Below are 4,927 nucleotides of genomic sequence, written 5' to 3' on the forward strand. Positions count from 1 at the left end.
CGAGCCACCCCCATGGAGCACTGAGGGTGGTTGACCACCCCAATGGTGGTTAAGGGGTGGTTGAAGCCCACACCCCGAGGAGCTCGTGGGGTGGTAGAACCACCCGGTGGAAGATGCTTGAGGGGTGGTTTGGCCACCCAGCCAGACCAGGCCACCCCATCCGGCCCGGATGGGAGTGGGCGGGCCACCCCTATGGCCAAGGGGGTGCTTTCACCACCCCGATTTTTTAAATACGTTTTAATTTAAAAAAATTAAATGTGCTGCGATGTCAACATCATTCAATTGCGTATGTCGTCTTAACGATCAACTGCCGGATAGTTCATCAGTCCTTATCAAAAGCCAGTCTATTAATGAAACCCAGAGCTAAAGTTAAACTCCCAGAAGACTATGGTATTTAACTACACTAAAAAAATACATTTACCCTTAAAATGGCAAGCGTTTAGTTTTGGTGTAAAATGTTTTAAAGTGACAATCTTGCTCCTGATACATATCTAGCGTTGGCAAAAAATCATTGTTATTCTATAATCCGAGTCTATTTGAATGAGAAACCAGAGTCCGCGTCGTGACCTTTTTCCAACAAAACTTTTAGAAATGACTTTGAGGTAAAGTGTAAAATAATAATAATAATAATAATAAACCTAAACCTAAAAAAAAAAAAAAAAAAGTGGGGGATGGCCAAGCCATCATATATCCCCTTTGGCCAAGCCACCCCCAGACCGACCGAATGAGGACGGCTCAGGCCATCCCTATTCGGGCATATGAGGTGGTCGGATCACCATCATGGGACACATGGGTGGTTCGGTACCCCATACCGACTGAATGGGGATAACCAAGCCACCTCCTTGGCCAAATCGAGGGGGCCGAGCCACCCCCAAATGGCTCAGCCATGCCCCACTTTTTTTTTTTTTTTTGTGTAAGTTTTTTTTTTTTTTTAATTATTGATTTTTTATTTTGTATATAAAATTTATGTTTTAAGTTTAGGTTTAGTTTAGTTTTTTTAGTTTAGTTTTAGTTTTTGGCTTTTTTTGTTAATATATTTTTTTATTTTGAATATAAACTTTTTGTTTTAAGTTTTAGGTTTAGTGTTTTTATTTATTTTTATTATTTTCTATGTTTATATTTGTGTTTATACTTTACCCCCGAAGTCATTTATGTTTACACTTTACCCCCAAGGCCATTTTCGAAAATTTCGGTTGAAAAATGTCACATGCAAAGTATGTGACTTGGATTCCGTCCAAATAGACAAATTTGATGGACGAATGGTGTTTTTACCAACATCAGATATATACAATGTGGGGGTCTTTCGTCACTTTTTAAACATTGGGAGCCAAAACACAAATGCATTGATAATTCAGGAGGGTAAAGTACATTTTCTCTTCTTTTTTCTTTTTTTTTAGGGTAATTACAAATATCATGAAAGTTTAGAAGGGTTAAGTAAAATTTTCTCTAATATTTAAAATAAAGTAGAATATTATAGAATAAATAGCGTTTATAGAAAAAGCAGTAGTTAAGTAGTAGATTATTGCACTTTTTAATTAGGTATTTCAAATAACATTGTTGGAGATGCTCATGACTCATGAGTGCTAGGATCCATATTTTTTAAATTTTGTAGGCCTTTTCCTACAAGAAATTGTTAAATGCATGGTTTTAGGCTATAAACATTAAAAAACTCTGTTCAAGAGACATATATACATATATGTATGAGTCAATCTATAATTAGCCAAAAGTCATCAATATTTAATGTATGAGACAATCTAAAGGACATGTTGAAAATTAAAATGAGTGCTTGGATCCACATTTTATTTAAATTCCGTAGGCCTTTAAATAAAATAATGAAATGGTTAATTAGCCTATAACCCTTATGAAACAATGATAGCTTTTATAATTAGCGAAAAGTGGTCAATTAATGTATGAGGCTATGAGCCAATCCTTATTTTATAAATTCCGTAGGCCTTTCACAGAATAAACAAATAAATAAATAAATGGTAATTAATTAATTAGAGCCTATAAATAAATATTTGCATTTGAGTTGTAGAAAACATATGATCGAAGAGAGAAAAACAGCAACATATATATGGGTGAAACAAGCATAAAAAGCTGGTTGGTGATGATGACGATTATTGGCTTGAATATGGTGGTGCTAGTTATAGTGAAAGCTAATAATGCCTCTAATATTTCTTGCCCTTTCCCTCCATGTTCCCCTCCCTCTGCACTTTCACCTTGTCCTTCGCTCTCCACTAAATGATGGGGAAATTAAAAAATATTAGAAAAGAGGGAGATTTGGAAAAAGTGGAACATTCAAATATTGTACTAAACGGGCCAAAAAGGACTGCAACAAAAAAGCCAGCTCTAATGAAAACTACAGAAATTGTTTTTCTAGACGTCTGGCAGAATGCATGCGTCAATTTTTACCAGAAGAAATATCGCCTCAACTGTAATTGAGTACTAATTGTCCTCCTCCTCCTGGTTGTGTTGCATGCATGCAAAGTCCATAAGCACCAATCAGAACGACCGAAGTGACCCACCCATTTGACATTTGTTGTCCTCCTAGTTCTCTCAACTTTTTTGGATTATTGGGTTTTTTTTCTTTCTGATGAATAAAAAGTACTGGTTTTATTTAAATTTTTCAAGCCCTAGGAAGAGTCAAAGGGCTGCCTATCTTGTTCACTGCATATATATATATATATATATATATAGGGTGAAGCTTACATGCGGTACTTTAGAAGTACCGCAATCTGCGGTAATTTGGGTTGGAAGACTGAGATCTTCCAAGGGGATTTTAACCCCAAAACGGCAGTAGGAAACGTTTTTTTAAAAAAAAAAAAATTTGGATGCCTTTTAACTCTTTTTTCAACTCTGTTTTATGGGTAGAAACTTTTCCTTTCACATCTCTCCACCTCATTTTCTCTCATCCGCCGTCCAAACCTCCTCCCTCATCTTGCACCCCAACTCCAGCGCCGGCGTCTACAACCTCTGCCCTGGTTCTACGGCACCTTCCAATCCGACAACTAATTCCTCCAGCTCATCGCTCTTCACTTCCTCCCCATCATCGCTGGCATCTACCTCTCCCGCGTCCATCGGCACGGGCACTGACACTTCAGAACCCACACCCTCCACATCTCCACCGTCTAGTTCCCTCTCCAAAGCCCCAATCAGCCATTCAATCACTCTCCTCCATCCCCCCGGCCTCAACCCCACCTCCTTCTCTCTCCTCCGCTTTCTCTCTCCTCCACATGTCCGGAGAAACCATTGTTGTTGCTTGGAGATTTTGTAATCGACTCCCTTTCTGAGTCTTCTTAGGTATGAGTTTTTTTCTCCAGCATATTCTATTGTCATGGGGGATTTAGTACTCCCAACAGAAATCTGAGGCTTCTCCTTAGATCGCTTTTTAGGTAGATCTGTGGAGGAGTTTGTGGAGGAATATAAGAAGGCTACAGGAGTCACTAGTCAGCATCAAGATTTATTAAAGATCAGGCGTGAACTGAATTGGGAAGCTAGTGATGGGAATTGGTCAAATTTTGCACATGATTTCTGCTATGTTTTGTAATTGCCTCAGTTTACCAATGAAAACTGCACATCGTGATAGATTTATGTTTCTATAATTCTGTTCTAGCCAAACTGGTGCCTGTGCCGGTGTCGCTCCTGTCATCGGCGGGGCTGGTGGGTTTCGTCGGATATTCCCAGAGGGAAATAGGAAAAGCTAGAAAGGAAAATCCTTTTTTTTTTCCAATGGCTTTTAGATGAGATCTGAGGTCACTGTCGTTTTAGGACTGCCGGCGTCGACAAGCACCGAGAGTCTGAGATTTTGTCAATTTTGGGTTTTTCTACCCATAGCGCACCAGAGGGGAAGAGAGAACAAAGTTGAAAAAGAGAACAGAGAGAGAGGACGTTTGGATGGGAGAGTTAACGGGCATCCCTTCCGTCAATTTTTTTTTTAAAAAAAAGCCTTTCCTACTGCCGTTTTGGGGTTAAAATCCCCTTGGAAGATCTCAGCCTTCCAACCCATATTACCGCAGATTGCAGTACTTCTAAAGTACTGCATGTAAGCCTCGCCCATATATATATATATATATATATACAACTCGCATATACCAGAGTTATGCGTAATCTATCAGTCTATCATATCTATTTATTTAATATCAATAAGGAGAGAAAGGAAGACAGAAATGTATTATAGTATTACTCATATTATGTACCATTGTGTTACACTTGCTCGAATGATATGTATTGTACTTATGATTTTAGTATTATCTCATATTTGTTCAGTGTATTGTCTATATAAATCCCTCAATGAATATCTTGAAATATGACTGATTTTAATAAAAGATATCGATTTGAATTGTATGTTATGTGAAAAACTCTAAACTGATAAATATCACAATTTTATACGGAATTAACGGATATTTATCAAAGCAAACAATTACCAAAATATGAACAATCACACACAGATATTTTGGTTACGAAGAGGAAACCTTTTAGAAAACGTTCTAAAAGTAAAATCTCTCCGGGGCAGCCAAACCCAGGAAATCACTATCAAAAGATTATCCAGAGATTACAGACACTAGGAACACTTACAACCCTTTGCAAGACCTTGACTCTGTAAGATCGACAAGCCTCCAACTTATCTCCTCACTCACAATCTTTTTCAACGTGATTCTCATTTATCGGACCCTTCCGATAGACTTCAATTAAGCACATAATCAATACTAACAAAAATCTTCTAAGAGGAATAAATTTGGCTTTCAACAAAATAATCACTCAAGCACAGCCTCACACGAACTCTCTGGGGGTGAAAACTCGTATCTCTCTCTTCTATAATGATGTATATATACCCCCGACAAAACCCTAGACCTAACCCACTTAAAATCACGTTTTTTGGCCTAAAACTTACGAGGTGTCCGGACATGTTAATGGGCTGTCCGGACAT

The sequence above is a fragment of the Corylus avellana genome, chromosome ca5 (assembly GCF_901000735.1).
Source record: "Corylus avellana chromosome ca5, CavTom2PMs-1.0".
NCBI classification, from domain to species: domain Eukaryota; kingdom Viridiplantae; phylum Streptophyta; class Magnoliopsida; order Fagales; family Betulaceae; genus Corylus; species Corylus avellana.